The 16,301-nt window shown below is 44.0% G+C and overlaps 1 pseudogene across 1 annotated transcript; it reads right to left on the reverse strand.

Annotated features, from left to right (window-relative positions):
* Nucleotides 1–2,942: 2,942 nt before the first annotated feature.
* LOC308640078 (olfactory receptor 6C75-like) lies at nucleotides 2,943–4,914 on the reverse strand (annotated as a pseudogene). Its single transcript has 2 exons — nucleotides 4,806–4,914; nucleotides 2,943–3,879 (listed from the first exon to the last, which is right to left on the reverse strand). The product of its transcript is annotated as an olfactory receptor 6C75-like (transcript).
* Between the last annotated feature and the right edge of the window lie 11,387 nt (nucleotides 4,915–16,301).

Here is a 16,301-nt window from a genome sequence, read left to right on the forward strand (position 1 = left end):
AGGAGGAGGAGATGGAGGTGGAGAAGGAGGAGGAGGATATGGAGGAGGAGGAGAAAAAGATGAAGGAAGAGAAGGAGGAGGAGATAAAGGAGAAGATGGAGAAGGAGGAGGAGGAGGAGAGGGAGAAGGAGCAGGAAGAGAAGGAGAGGAGGAAGAGGAGGAGATGGAGGAGGAGGATAGAGGATGAGCAGGAGGAATATAAGAAGGAGTAGGATGAGGAGGAGGAGTTGGAGGAAGGAGGAGGAGGAGAGAGAAAAGAGATGATGATGTTGATGAGGAGGAGAGATGAGAAGGAGGAGGAGGAGGAGAGGGAGGAGGTGGAGGAGAAGGAGTGGAAGGAGGAGGAAGAGGAGAAGGAGGAGCAAGAGAGGGAGAAGCAGGATGAGATGGGGGAGGAGATTGAGGTGGAGAAGGAGGAGGATATAGAGGAGAAGGAGGAGATGAAGGAGGAAAAGGAGGAGGAGGAGGAGGAGGAGGAGTAGATGGAGGAGGAGAGGGAGAAGGAGGAAGAGGAGATGGGGAATAAGGAAGAAGAGGAGGAGATGGAGGAGTAGTAGGAGGAGAGAGATGAGCAGGAGGAGAAGAAGGAGCAGGAGGAAGAGGAGATGGGGAAGAAGGAAGAGGAGATGGAGGAGTAGGAGGAGGAGAGAGATGAGCAGGAGGAGGAGAAGGAGGAGGAGGAGGAGGAGGAGAAGGAGCAGGAGGAAGAGATGGAATAGAGGTGATGATTTTGATGAGGAGAGATGAGCAAAATAGCAGTATTCTATTCTAAATTTAATGAGTTAATTTTAAGTGACAAGTAAAATTTATATATATATATATTTATATATATATAAATTATGAGATGATTAATCAAGATATTATTATTACTATTATTATTATTATTATTATTATTATTATTATTATTATTGGCTGCAGAGGGAGCACAGAGCCTTACACATGCCAGGAAAGCATTCTACCACTGAGATAAACTCAGACCCCAGAATAATTGCCCTTCGCCTTCCCCCTCCCCCTCCCCTCCCCCTCCCCCTCCCCCTCCCCCTCCTCCTCTTCTTCTTCTTCTCTCTCTCTCTCTCTCTCTCTCTCTCTCTCTCTTTCCTGGGGAATTGAACTGAGAGGTGCTTAATCACTGAGCCACATCCTCAAATCTTTTTTTTTTTTTTTTTTTTATGTACAGACAGGGTCTCGCTGAGTTGCTCAGGGCCTTGCTAAATTGCTGAGGCTGGACTCTAACTCAACATTCTCAGCCTCCCGAATCACTGGGATTACAGGCATGTGACCACACCAACTCCCTGCAGAATACATTTATTTCTAACTGTGAAAGGTCCTAAAGAGGAGGCAGATTCAATACCATTTATTCAATAATTAACATAAAAAAAACATTTGCCATCATGTGAAAAAGTTCTACCAGTGTATGTTCAGAAGAAGCCAAGTTAGTTGCCAGGGAAATGTCACTGAAATTAGGAATGTGCACAATGATAAGTGACCTGCTGTTTGCTCTCAATAGGCTGCTTCCTAAGCAAAACACTAATAGATTCCACCTTCCATTCTCCTGGATACTCAAATAACTACAATTAGCCTCTTTTTCGGTATACAGATTTTCTTTTCTTTTTCTTTTTTGTTTTTGGTACCAGGATTAAACCCAGGGGTGCTTAATTGCTGAGCCACATACAAGCCCTTTTATTTATTTATTTATTTTAAAATTTTAAACAGAATTCTATTAAGTTGCTTACAGCCTCGATGGTTTGCCCAGGTTGGACTCACACTCGTGATCCTCCTTCCTCAGCCTCCAGATTTGCTGGGATTAGGGGTGTGCACTATCACAACCTGTTACTACACATTTTTATTTCTTTAACTGTTTTTTAAGACTTCAAAAAATTGACAGAAACACCCCCAAAACAGTTCCCCCTATGTTAACATCTTATATTAGCATGGCATGTTTGTTACAATCCATGAAACATTTCTAAATTTGGTACAGGGGTCACTCAGATTTCCTGAGTTCCACTGGTGTTGATTCTGCTTCAGGACCTACCCACCTCCACGAAGGTAGCATGTCCCCTTTGGCTCTTCTTCATTATGACAGTGCCTAGACTTCCTCATCTTTGATGACTTTGAGAGCTTTGAGGAGCAATTGTCAGTTAGGCTATAGGATCTCCATCTACTGGAATTTGTCTGAAGTTTTTCTCATTATCATCCTGGGGTCGCTGGATTCTGGTAGAAGATGACAGAGTTAAAGGGAAATTTGCATCACACCATGGCAAGGGTACATGTCAACATGACCTGTCACTGTTGACCTTGACCTTGATCAGCTGGACAAGAAAGGGTTTGTCAATTTTCTCCACTGTAAAGTTACCAGCATCGGATTTTTTTTTGGGGGGGGGGTACTGTAGATTGAATTCAGTGCATTCAACCTCTGAGCCCCATCCCCAGGGCTATTTTGTATTTTATTTTGAGACAGGACCTCACTGAGTTGCTTAGCACCTCACTTTTGCTCAGGCTGGCTTCAAACTTGTGATCTCCCAGACTCATCCTCCCAAGCCAGTGGGATTACAGCAGATGCACCAGCAGGATTTTTTGTTTGTTTGTTTCTTTTCCTTCTTTATTTTTGATAATTTTATTTATTTATTTGTTTCTTTTTTGTGCTTAGTGATTTGAACCTGCATGCCAGGAGAGCTCTAGTCACATTCCCAGCCCCCCAGCAGATATTTGAACTAATATTTTTTTTTTCACTCTAGTAAAATGGTGTTCATGTTGATTGAAAAATAAAATAAAATGAAACCAAAATAGGGCTGCTTCTCCTCCTCTTCCTCCTCCTCCTCCTCCTCTTCCTCTTTCTTTTTGAGACAATGTCTTGCTAAATTGCTTATGGTCTCACTAAGTTACTGAGGCTGCCCTCAAGTTTGCTATCTTTCGGCCTCAGCCTCCCCAGCCACTGGGATCACAGGTTTGTGCCACTGTGCCGTGCTTAGCAGCAGAGCATTGGAAAGCTTTCCCTCTGAATATCTGAGAAGAAAGCGCTCTCCCCCTGAGCAGCACATCCCTGCTGGCTTTCAAGACCAGATAATTCCTGAAGCAGTAGATGAAGGGATTCAGCAAGAGTGACACTATGGTGTTGAAGAGAGCCACTCCTTTGTTGAGGGTCAGGTGCCCAGTTTGCATGGGCTTCAGGTACATGATTATGCAGCTCCTGTAGCTGAGCAACACCACCAGCATGTGGGAGGAGCAGGTAGAGAAGACCTTGCTGTGGCCCCCAGATATGGGCAGGTGCAGAACAGTGCGAATGATGCAGTAGTATGACAAAACCATCACAAGACAGTGCTGATCTGGGTGCATATGGCCACCAGGAAGCTGACCAGCTGCAGAATCCTGGTGTCATCACACACCAGCTCCAGCAAGGGGGTGCTGTCACAAAAGAAGTGGTTGAGGATGCGGGGACTGCAGAAGTGCAAGAAGAGCATCCAGCCACACAGCACCCCAAGGACCAAGACGCTGGTGTCCCAGCAGGCCAGCACCAGCTAGCTGCACACCCGGGGCATCATGAGAGTGGGATAGTGCAGCAGACAGCAGATGGCCAGCTAGCGGTCCCCAGACATCACAGCCAGCAGCAAGGACACCACTGTGTCCAGGATGAAGTAGAGCCTCGTTTGCATAAAGCATCTAGCATGGGCAATGGTCCTGTGACCAGAGAGGAGGTGGTCTAGCGTCTTCAGGGTGACCGTGGACGTGAACCCCATCTCCATCAGGGAGAAATGGTGCAGGAAGTAGTACATAGGAGTGTGCAGGCGGCGGTCGACCAAAGTCAGGGTGATAATGAGCAGGTTGCCCAGGAGGGTCAGCATGTAATGACCAGGAGCACTGTGAAGAGAAGGAGCTGGAGCCCTCACACATCTGTGACCCCTAAAAGCTCCAAATCCAGCACAGCAGTGAGGATGGGTTCATGAGGTGCCATTGCCCTGACACCAGGCTGGGGGTGGCTGCTCTCCTAGCCTGGTCCCTGTCTTTGCTCCTTGCCTGTCTTTAGTCTCTTGGTCTATGTGGCTTTTTGGAAATGCAGAGACAGTGCCTATTCTGCTGGTCTGTGGAGATGAGACAAGTGACATTTATTACAGTGCTGGTCATGGTGTGAACGCCATAGGAACGCTGGCTTATGTAGCCCACAATGACATCACTGCAGGAAGTAATACTTACTTTCATCATGAGATTTGGCTCCTGCTTCCTCCAAGAAGACTGCTCTCTGATGAGTAAAAACTGGGTGTGGTGCACACCTGTCATCCCAGGGATTCAGGAGGCTGAGGCAGGAGGATCACCAGTTCAAAGTCAGCCTCAGCATAAGCAAGGCAGTAAGCAACTCAGTGAGACCCTGTTTCTAAAAAAATACATAATAGGGCTGGGGATGTGGTTCAGTCGTTGAGCGCTCCTAAATTCAATCCACAGCAACCCCCTGCAAAAAGAAAAACAACAATAACAAGCACAAAAAAGAGAGAGAGATAATGTGGGACACAAACAGGAGACACATACATACTTGAGCACTGTGTAGTAGTCACATTAAAAGAAACAGGAAAGCCAGGGGCCAGAGCAAACCCCTGTCATCCCAGAAACTTGGGAGGCTGAGGTAGGAGGATCACAAGTTTAAGGCCAGCCTCAGCAACTTAGCGAGACCTTGTCTCAAAATAAAAATAAATTCATAAATAAATAAATAAAAATAATCAGAGGTGTAGCTCTGAAGGGCATGGCTGCCCGCTTCCCGGTCTTGGGGCTGCACATGTGGCTGGGATGGCTCCTGGTGATCAGCCAGGAAGCAGTGCTGTGGGTGGTGACGGAAGAGGCCAACCACCTCCAGGATAGGTCCAGGACTCTTCTGTCCTTGTGGACAGCTCGTGCTTCCCTTACAGACTGTGGGATGGGTGGACACATGAACTCGCTCCACCCTCTGACCTTTATTCTGATTGGCTCCTGTGCAGTATATAAGCTTTGTGTGCTTCCTCAATAAACGAGATCCTGCTTTGACTAGTCTCCCTGGCACGGACTCGTCTCCCTGGTGCGTCTGATTTTCTTCCAGCGAGGGAGGGCTGGGTGCGGGCCACCAGTCGACCTTTACCTCTCTTGGCTCGTCTTGGTTGGGGCGTGCTTTCCCCTTTCTGCTGCCAGTCAGGAGGAGATGGGGGGCTAAAACCCTGACATCTGGTGCCCGAACAGGGACGCCGAACCCAGACACCAAACCCGGATGCCAAGGAAGTATCGGCGAGCCAAGCCAAGTGAGTTTCAAGGTAAGGGTATCCCTGGAAAGATGGGGCAATCTTATACTAAGTACAACGACCCTGACTGGGAAGCCATTGTTAAGGAGCCTCTTGGGTCACAGCGAGTCAGTCCTCTCAATGCCCAGGATGAGAAAGATTTGAAACCTCACTCTGACAATGGCCTCCTAGATCCTTTTGATCCCTGGCCTGGTCCTCTGGGTTCCACACCAAGTGCCCCTGTCCTGGAACACGTGTTAGAGAGTCAGGATGGAGAGCGGCCTCTGCCACATTATCACCCCTCCTGCCACAGAAAATCCGGGTAAGCCGCCATCTTGTATGGCTTTCCCTGTAAATGCTTACCCTGGGTGACATAGACCGGCCTTATGGTATCCCTGGGAGGCCCAAGATTTGAAATAACTCAAAAAGGCCATCTCCAAGGATGGACCTAATTCACCCTGGGCTGAAACCCTCCTCCAGGGTCTGGCCCACCAACAGTGTATCACCCAAGACTGAAAAGACTTTACCAAGGCCATGCTTCCTGGTCCCCTGTACCTGAAGTGGTGTGATTTTTTAATGAGGAGTGCCACACTCAGGCTGAGAGGAATCAGCCTTTAATCCCCCGGTTCCTGTAACTTATGGGATGCTGTCGGGGTCCGGTGATCAATTTTCCACAGGCCTTCAGCAGGCTGCTATCCCTGCCCCCTACCAGGAGCAGGTACGGGCTTTAGGACTGGCGGCATGGAAGAAGTTGGAGGAAGGCCCCTCAGAGCCCCCAATAGCAGGAATTATGTGGAGGGCTACCGAGGGTCTTGCCACCTTCATCAAGAGTATGAAAAAGAACCTCCAAAGGAAATTCCCCCCAGAGCCCCTTCGGGACCAGTTTGTCAAGATGCTGGTCTGGGAGGGGATGACCACAGACCACAAACAAGCCTGTGCGGGGATGAAGGACAGATCTATGGGGAGGTGGATAGTGGCCCCTAAGGATGTTGGTACTCAGGCCCACCAATCACAGTCATTGGTCGCGGCCTTGCAGGCTCCAATGGCTTTGCTCGCTGAGGCCCTTACTACCACCCTCGCCTCTTCCAGTGGCGCCGGGAAAGGGGCACCTGTGTGAGGCCTCACCCCCCATCCTAGAGGCCACTGTTCCTACTGTCCCTGCCATTCAATGGCTTCCGGGCCCTCCAGTGTGGGTGGCACAGTGGCCGCTTCCCCTAGATAAACGACAAAAGTTAAAGGAGATAATATCAGAACAACTGACCCCAGGGCATATGAGGCCTTCCCTGAGCCCTTGGGATAGTCCTGAATTTGTCATACAAAATGCCACAGGGAAATGGAGAATGTTACAGGACATAAGAAAGGTTAGTGAGCGGATGATTGCCATTGGTACCCCATTGCAAGGGCTACCCTGGATCCCCTCCATCCCTCTGGATTTGGCTCTCATTGTGACTGACATCAAGGATTGCTTCTTTTCTTTTCCCCTTGATCCCCAGGACTGCGAGAAGTTCACCTTCTCTGTTCCCTCTGTTAACTTCCTTGGGCCAGACCAAAGATATGGGTGGGTGGTGTTACCCCAGGGCATGGCTAACAGTCCAGCTTTTTGTCAGCATTATGTTTCACAAGTTCTGCAACCTCTTCAGACGTGATCAGACATAATTCTCTATGTTTACATGGATGACATGAATTAGGCCAAAATGGATATCTTCATAGTAGAGAAAAAGCTCTGCTGCTTGATTGACACTGGAGCGGATCAAACAATATTAAGGAAAGAGGAGGTTCCCCCACTATGGAAGCTGATTCCCAGACCTCAGTTATTGAGGAGGGGGTGGGTGATACAAGGTCTGAAGAAACCAAGGATTGGCTTGTTTGGAAGGATGTAGATGGTACATCTTCCACCCTCATGGACAGCTCGTGCATTCCCTTTTGGACTATGGGATGGGTGTACACGTGAACTCACTCCATCTCTCTGACCTTTATCCTGATTGGCTCCTGCACAGTATATAAGCTGTGTGTACTTCCTCATTAAATGAGATCCTGCTTCAACTCATCTCCTTGGTGCTTCTGATTGTCCTCCAGTGAGGGAGGGCTGGTTGCGGGCCACCAGTCAACCTTTACCTGTCTTGGCTCGTCTTGGTCGGGGCGTGCTTTTCCTACTTCTCACACTGGTCAGGAGGAGATGGGGGGACTAAAAACCCCAACAACTGAGGATATAGGGTTTCTCTGCAAAAGGTGCAGCTCTCTCTCTCTTTCCCCAGGGAAGAAGGCTATCACAACTAACATAAAAGGCCTTATTGAAAGCCTTCCTTTACCAAAAACTAAGGAGGAGGTTCTCTCATTCATGGTCTGGCAGGCTATCTGAGGGCATGGGTACCAAGTTACTCATTACTTGCCAGACCACTATTTGACCTAGCAAAGGGGGACAAGCATGAGCCCTTGTTACTTTTAGCTGCACCACACTTCAGAACCCTCCAGAAAGCCCTTTTACAAGCACCGGCTCTACACCAGACAGATGTTAATAGGCCCCTTACTCTGTCTATGAAAACCAAGGGCAAGACTTGGGGGTGCTGGGACAAATGTATGGGCCCACCTTTGCTCCAGTGGCATACCTCTCAAAACAGTTAGACCCAACGGTTTGGGAAGACAGTTGGCTTATCCCCCCGACAGCCACTCCAATGAACGGCTCCTTATATCCAACCATTTGTGGTTCTAGAGCCCATTCATGAACCTCTCCCGGGAGGAAATCCATGCCTTTAGCGCATGGATATATGGCCTCCTGGCCCGCCTTCTCCAACCAACTGACCTCCCTCCCTCTAAACAACGCTCCTACTCAGCTGTAAGTAGCCAGAACGAGTACAGAGCCCCAAAATCAAAACAAAAAAAGGGAGGAATGTTGGTAAAAATGGTACCCAAAGTGCTCCTCTTCCAGGAGTTCAGCTCCATGGTGCACCGAATGGTGTGAACTACCACCTAAGTGGTGCGAACCATCATCTCCAATCCCTGAAGTGACACGAACTGTGACCTCCAACCCTAGGAGACTCATACCCTGTCCTGCCCAGAGACGGACTCTTGGCCCATAAAGAAGTGATTGCCCATGGGGCTGGGGATGCGGCTCAAGTGGTAGCACACATGCCTGGCATGCATGGGGCACTGGGTTCGATGCTCAGCATCACATAAAAATTAAAAAGAGATTGTGTCCACCTGAAACTAAAAAAATAGTATTTTTAAAAAAAGAAGTGACAGCCCAGTCCCTCTGCGCCCCCTCATCCTGCGTTGAACCCATAAACATCAACACCCTGCTCATGTCTCTGTCTCGCCTGCTTGACCCCCTTTCTCCTTTGTGACCGGCCGCTGTGTTCCCACTAAGATCTCCGACAGGTCAAGGGCTGTTTGGCTTCTTGAATTGGTGGAGCTTTTCTGCCACTCCTTGCAATCATCAGATAACTTCATGTGCTAAGAGGGCATGGAGACAAATTTTTTTCCCAGACCAGCCTACTTTGACCAAGACAAAACAGGGCTCAGAAGAGTCCTTCTTTGACTTTGGAGCATGCTGTACCAAGCAGCTGCCTGGTTGATTGGGGACCCATGTGCCTGTGCGTTTCCTGGTAAGCAGCTGGCATTGGAAAACACACATAAAGGCTGCCAAGACGTCCTCCGGGCTCAGAGGGAAAAGGGGACCATCTCAGAATCTGTTCACCTTTGTGCAGAGGTCGGCCCAACCCAACTGCAAGGTTTCACGCGCCCCACAGCTTTAAAATTGGGACTGCAGTCCCAACCCCAGGGACACCATTCTCACGGGCATTTTTAATATTTTTTTTAATATTTAGTTTTTAGGTGTAGATGGTTGTGGTGCTGAGGATCGAACCCGGGTCCCACTGGCACGAGGCGAGTGCTCTACCACTGAGCCACAATCCCAATCCCATCACAGGCAATTTTTAATTGTGGGAAAAAACAGCCACATGGCACAAGAAGGCGAGTCCCAGAACAACGGGGCAGAAACTTCCCAGTTCACGCTGGTGGCGTTAAAGGATGAGAGGCCACATGACAAGGGAGGGAGGAAAGAAGCCAATAGGGCATCTGCCTGTCTCCATTTTTCCCTTCACTTCCGGCCTAGTATCCTGCTGAAAGAGAACAAGTGTCGCACACTCTGATGTCATCACAGCCGGCTGGCGCCACTCAGGCAGTACTCTTATGACCAGCCCTGGTGATGGATTCAGCATCTGAAAGGGGACCCCAGTGGACTCCTACTAGGATCCATGGGCCGTCACCCCAGGCACCGTAGGCTTAATTTGGGGGCAAAATAATTTGAAAGCGGCAATCCAAGTATGACCTGGAGTGATTGATTCTTATTTTCGAGGTGAGCTAACAGTCACTGTAAAATCAAAATATGCCATTCGGCTTGCTGCTAAAGACACACGAGCCCAATTAATGATGTGACCCTGGGATGGAGATGTGGCTCAAGTGGTAGCACGCTCTCCTGGCATGCGTGCAGCCCAGGTTTGATCCTCAGCACCACTGAGGATGTTGTGTCCTCCGAAAAAATTAAAATAAATAAATAAATAAATTCTCTCTCTTTAAAAAAAAAATTTAAAAAAATGTGACCCTGTGGCTCCATGGACAGTTTGATTGACACATCAATTTTGAGTCACCAGAATGAGTGTACTGGGCCCAAACAGTCCAGCAGGAGCACCCCCTACTGGAACTTAAAACTAATCATAAAAAAATTCAAGGAATTATAGATACTAGGGCAGATAAATCTGTTTTGTTTCGCTGATTTTGGCCCCAAACCTGGACTTTACATACGGTGTCAGCCAACTTAGAAGGCAAAGGGCAGGTTTCTCAGCCTGCCCAGAGTGCCCAATATCTTCGCTTGGAGGACCAAGATGGAAATACGGGAATTTTTAAGCCTTATGTATTAAACACCTTACAGGTAAATCTGTGGGGAAGAGATATCCCGAGCAGCTCTGGATTATTATTAGTAACTCCAAATGCTATCACGTCATTTGAGGAATTTCATCAAGGGTTTACTCCTAGGGATAGTGAAAGAAATTTACAGGACGAATATCAACTTATGACCCAGTCTTCTCAACAGAGATTAATTATTGCACCCAACCAAAATTTTTGGCAGGCACCCTGATTTTTCCCTGGCCAAAAAGACAGCACAAAAGGTAATTTGGCTCATAGAAGAGCCAATTTGGGCTACTCAGTGGCCCCTGAAAGGGGAAAAACTTAACATAGCTCATATGTTAGTCAAAGAGCAGCTTCAAGCTGGTCATTTAGAGCCTACAGTCAGCCCTTGGAACACACCCACTTTTGTAATTAAGAAAAATCAGGTAATTGGAGATGATTACATGACCTAAGGGCAATGAATCATGCAATTCAACCTATGGGGGCTCTACAAGCTGAGCTTCCTTCTCCCACAACTATTCCTGTGAATTACAATTTGATAATAATAGATTTAAAATATTGTTTTTTCTCCACACATTTGCACACAGATGACTGTAAAAAATTTACTTTTAGTGTCCCAGCAATAAAGAACTAGTAAAAACACATTGCTAAAATGTATTACCTCAGGGAATGTACAATAGTCCGACTTCATGTCAAAATTCTGTAAACCAGGATATAATGCCGGTAAGGGAAAAAATTCACGATGCATATATTATTCATTTTATGGATGACATACTTCTAGCTCATGCTAATTCAGAGGTACTTTGAAAAAAATTTTGCCCAACTAGAGACTTCCTTCCCAGCAATGGGTTTGTGCATTGCACCTCAAAAGGTGCAAGATATATCTCCTTTTATGTAGGTCATGTGATTAAAGGACATACAATCCATCCTCAAAACTCACAAATAAGAGTCAAGGAGTTGCACACCCTTAACGATTTTCCAAAATTATTAGGAGATATTAATTGGCTGAGGCCATCTTTAAAGCTAACTACTTCAGATTCGAGTCCTTTATTCTAGATATTACAGAGAGATCCTTCTCCAACTACTTCTTGTCAGCTCACGGTGGAGGGAAGAATGGCTTTTAGGAAAGTTGAAATTGCAATTAAGAATGTGCAGGCTACCAGAATTAATTCTCAAGAGCCTACATGTTTATTGATATTTCCAACTGCTCACACTCCTACAGGGGTGATTTGGCAAACACTGGGAGTTATTGAGTGGATTCATCTATCCCACTCTCCTCAAAAGTTATTAATTCCTTTTCATGATTTTGTTGCTCAATTAGTAATGAAAGGCAGAACAAGAATTTTACAGCTAATTGGATCAGAACCTAATATATAATTATTCTATTTTCTGCTCAACAGAATGATTGGTTCTTCCAAACTTCTAATTTGTGGTGAGTAGCTTTTGCTGATTTTCCCGGTCAGATAGAAAGTCATTATCCTCGTGATAAAATTATTCAATTTGCATTAATAACACCATTTATTCTTTCCAAGGATTGTCATTGCACAACCAATAGATGGTGAGCTAACCATGTTCACTGTTGGCTCAAGTTCAAGTAAAGCAGGTTTTTATAGTCATTTCTATACAGAGGTTATACAACCTCGTATGCTTTTGCCCAACAAGCAGAATTATAAGCTCTCATTTGTGCTTTAAGCTATTTTACAAATGAGCCCGTTAATATTTATTCAGACAGCTTATATGCAATTGGAGTTACTATAAATATTGAAACTTCAGTTATTGGATATATGTCATCACAAGAGTTATTAAATTTATTTCATACCCTACAAAGGGCAAATGCAAAAGCACCCATGTTTTATAGGCCACATATGGGCCCACACTAATCTTCCATGGCCTCTAACATCAGGTAATGATGAGATTGATAAATTGGTTGTTATTTGTCAGCAAACGTCTTTGTATGACTTTGCACAAGTTTTGTATTCTTTTTTTTTAGAGAGAGAGAGAGAGAGAGAGAGAGAGAGAGAGAGAGAAAGAGAGAGAATTTCTTAATATTTATTTTAGTTTTTTTTATTTTATTGTTGGTTGTTCAAAACATTACATAGTTCTTAATATACCATATTTCACAGATTGATTCAAGTGGGTTATGAACTCCCATTTTTACCCCATATACAGATTGTTGTGTCACATCAGTTACATTTCCATTGATTTACAAATTGCCTTTCTAGTGACTGATGTATTCTGCTGTCTATCCCATTCTCCACTATCCCCCCTCCCCTCCCCTCCCTTCCCCTCCCCTTCTCTCTCTCCACCCCCTCTACTATAAATCGTTTCTTCCACTTATATAATTTTTCTCCTACTCCTCCTTTCCTCTTATATGTAATTGTGTATAACCCTTAGGCTCACCTTCCAATTCCATGCAATTTCCCTTAACTCTCCCTTTCCCTCCCGCCTATCATCCCTGTTTAATGTTAATCTTCTTCTCCAGCTCTTCGTCTCTACCCTGTCCTTGGTTACTCCCCTTATATCAAAGAAGACATTTGGCATTTGTTTTTTAAGGATTGGCTAGCTTCACTTAGCACAATCTGCTCTAATGCCATCCATTTCCCTCCAAATTCTATGATTTTGTCATTTCTTAATGCAGAGTAATACTCCATTGTGTATAAATGCCACATTTTTTTTAATCCATTCATCTATTGAAGGGCTTCTAGGTTGGTTCCACAATCTTGCTATCATGAATTGTGCTGCTATGAACATCGATGTAGCAGTGTCCCTGTAGCATGCTCTTGTTAGGTCTTTAGGGAATAGACCGAGAAGGGGAATAGCTGGGTCAAATGGTGGTTCCATTCCCAGCTTTCCAAGAAATCTCCATACTGCTTTCCAAATTGGCTGCACCATTTCGCAGTCCCACCAACAATGAACAAGTGTACCCATTTCCCCGCATCCTCGCCAGCACTTGTTGTTGTTGACTTCTTAATGGCTGCCAATCTTTCTGGAGTGAGATGGTATCTTAGGGTGGTTTTGATTTGCATTTCTCTGACTGCTAGAGATGGTGAGCATTTTTTCATGTACTTGTTGATTGATTGTATGTCCTCCTCTGAGAAGTGTCTGTTCAGGTCCTTGGCCCATTTGTTGATTGGGTTATTTGTTATCTTATTATCTAATTTTTTGAGTTCTTTGTATACTCTTGATATTAGGGCTCTATCTGAAGTGTGTGGGGTAAAGATTTGTTCCCAGGATGTAGGCTCCCTGTTTATCTCTCTTATTGTTTCTTTTGTTGAGAGAAAACTTTTTAGTTTGAGTAAGTCCCATTTGTTGATTCTGGTTGTTAACTCTTGCGCTATGGGTGTCCTATTGAGGAATTTGGAGCCTGACCCCACAGTATGTAGATCATAGCCGACTTTTTCTTCTATCAGATGCCATGTCTCTGATTTAATATCGAGCTCCTTGATCCATTTTGAGTTAACTTTTGTGCATGGCGAGAGAAAGGGATTCAGTTTCATTTTGATGCAAATGGATTTCCAGTTTTCCCAGCACCATTTGTTGAAGATGCTATCCTTCCTCCATTGCATGCTTTTAGCCCCTTTATCAAATATAAGATAGTTGTAGTTTTGTGGATTGGTTACTGTGTCTTCTATTCTGTACCATTGGTCCACTCGCCTGTTTTGGTACCAGTACCATGCTGTTTTTGTTACTATTGCTCGGTAGTATAGTTTGAAGTCTGGTATCGCTATACCGCCTGATTCACACTTCCTGCTTAGCATTGTTTTTGCTATTCTGGGTCTTTTATTATTCCATATGAATTTCCTGATTGTTTTATCTATTTCTACAAGAAATGCTGTTGGGATTTTAATTGAGATAGCAATGAACTTATAGAGAACTTTTGGTAATATCGCCATTTTGATGATGTTAGTTCTGCCTATCCATGAACAGGGTATATTTTTCCATCTTCTGAGGTCTTCTTCTATGTCTCTTTTTAGGGTTCTGTAGTTTTCATTGTATAGGTCTTTCACCTCTTTTGTTAGGTTGATTCCCAGGTATTTTATTTTTTGGGGGGATATTGTGAATGGAGTAGTTGTCCTCATTTCCGTTTCAGAGGATTTGTCGCTGATATATAGGAATGCATTTGATTTATGCGTGTTGATTTTATATCCAGCCACTTTGCTGAATTCATTTATTAACTCTAATAGTTTCTTTGTAGACCCTTTTGGGTCTGTTAGGTATAGAATCATATCGTCTGCAAATAGTGATAATTTAAGTTCTTCTTTTCCTATTTTTATGCCTTTAATTTCTTTCGTCTGTCTAATTGCTCTGGCCAGTGTTTCGAGGACTATGTTGAACAGAAGTCGTGAGAGAGGGCATCCCTGTCTTGTACCAGATCTTAGAGGGAATGCCTTCAATTTTTCTCCATTCAGAATGATGCTGGCCTGTGGCTTATCATAGATTGCTTTAACAATGTTGAGGTATGATCCTGTTATCCCTAATTTTTCTAGAGTTTTGAACATAAAGGGATGCTGTATTTTGTCAAATGCTTTTTCTGCATCTATCGAGATGATCATATGGTTCTTATTTTTAAGTCTATTGATGTGGTGAATAACATTTATTGATTTCCGTATATTCAACCAGCCTTGCATCCCAGGGATGAATCCTACTTGATCATGGTGTATAATTTTTTTTGATACGATTTTGAATCCAATTCACCAGAATTTTATTGAGGATTTTTGAATCTAGTTTCATTAGAGATATTGGTCTGTAGTTTTCTTTCTTTGAAGTGTCTCTGTCTGGTTTAGGTATCAGGGTGATGTTGGCCTCGTAGAATGTCTTTGGAAGTTTTCCCTCTTTTTCTATTTCCTGAAATAGCTTGAAAAGTATTGGTGTTAGTTCCTCTTTAAAGGTTTTGTAAAACTCTGCTGTATACCCGTCCGGTCCTGGGCTTTTCTTAGTTGGTAGTCTTTTGATGGTTTCTTCTATTTCCTCTATTGTTATTGGTCTGTTTAGGCTGTCTATATCTTCCTGACTCAATCTGGGCAGATCATATGACTTAAGAAATTTATCGATGCCTTCACTATCTTCTATTTTATTGGAGTATAAGGATTCAAAGTAATTTCTGATTATCTTCTGTATTTCTGAAGTGTCTGTTGTGATATTGCCTTTTTCATCCAGTATGCTAGTAATTTGGGTTCTCTCTCTTCTTCCCTTCGTTAGCATGGCTAAGGGTCTGTCGATTTTATTTATTTTTTCAAAGAACCAACTTTTGGTTTTGTCAATTTTTTCAATTGTTTCTTTTGTTTCGATTTCATTAATTTCAGCTCTGATTTTAATTATTTCTTGCCTTCTACTTCTTTTGCTGTTGTTTTGCTCTTCTTTTTCTAGGATTTTGAGATGATATATGAGATCGTTTATTTGTTGTTTTTTTCTTTTTTTAAGGAATGCGCTCCAAGCAATGAATTTTCCTCTTAAAACTGCTTTCAATGTGTCCCATAGATTCCGATATGTTGTGTCTGTGATTTCATTTAACTCTAAGAAGTTTTTAATTTCCTCCTTAATGTCTTCTATAACCCATTGATCATTCAGTAACCTATTGTTCATTCTCCAAGTGATGCATGATTTTCCCTTTCTTCTTTTATCATTGATTTTCAGTTTCATTCCATTATGATCAGATAAGATGCATGGTATTATTTCTACTCCTTTATATTGTCTAAGAGTTGCCCTGTGACATAATATATGATCTATTTTTGTGAAGGATCCATGTGCTGCTGAGAAAAAAGTGTAACTACTTGATGTTGGGTGGTATATTCTATATATGTCAATTAAGTCTAGGTTGTTAATTGTGTTGTTGAGTTCTATAGTTTCCTTATTTAACTTTTGTTTGGAAGATCTGTCCAGTGGTGAGAGAGGTGTGTTGAAGTCTCCCATGATTATTGTATGGTGGTCTATTAGACTCTTGTACTTGAGAAGAGTTTACTTGATGAACGTAGCTGCACCATTGTTTGGGGCATATATACTTATGATTGTTATGTCTTGTTGGTGTATGGTTCCCTTAAGCAGTATGTAGTGTCCCTCTTTATCCTTTTTGATTAACTTTGGCTTGAAATCTATTTTGTTTGATATGAGTATGGACACTCCTGCTTGTTTCCGCAGTCCATATGAGTGGAATGATTTTTCCCA

Source organism: Spermophilus citellus, assembly GCF_964194105.1.
Source record: "Spermophilus citellus genome assembly, contig: SCAFFOLD_184, whole genome shotgun sequence".
NCBI classification, from domain to species: Eukaryota; Metazoa; Chordata; class Mammalia; order Rodentia; family Sciuridae; genus Spermophilus; species Spermophilus citellus.